The sequence below is a fragment of the Penaeus monodon genome, chromosome 30 (genome assembly GCF_015228065.2).
Source record: "Penaeus monodon isolate SGIC_2016 chromosome 30, NSTDA_Pmon_1, whole genome shotgun sequence".
NCBI classification, from domain to species: Eukaryota; Metazoa; Arthropoda; class Malacostraca; order Decapoda; family Penaeidae; genus Penaeus; species Penaeus monodon.
The window spans coordinates 5,387,903-5,388,147 of NC_051415.1; the positions used below are offsets into that span (position 1 = coordinate 5,387,903).

The window sequence follows — 245 nt, forward strand, 5'->3', positions numbered from 1 at the left end:
AGATGATTTGCCTCCTTCCTTCCTTCCTCTTCCTCATTCTCCCCCTTCTTCCATCTCCTCTTCCTCTTCCGTCCTTACACCTGCTTCGCGCCACACAAAGGCGAGCTACACACGCTAACCTAAACAGCGCTTTACACAATGGAGAAAGTCACAATGGCAGAGGAAGCTGGTGCATTTGGGAGAGTTAAATATTGACTCTAATAATCACCTGCAGAGTTGGAGTTAATTGAAGGAAAGAATGGACA

General features: G+C 46.5%; 1 protein-coding gene across 1 annotated transcript in view; it reads left to right on the forward strand.

Moving 5' to 3' along the window:
- The window catches only part of LOC119592277 (NACHT and WD repeat domain-containing protein 2-like), a 51,166-nt gene that overhangs the window by 18,489 nt on the left and 32,432 nt on the right, over positions 1-245 (forward strand). The gene's annotated exons all lie outside the window — the stretch shown is intronic.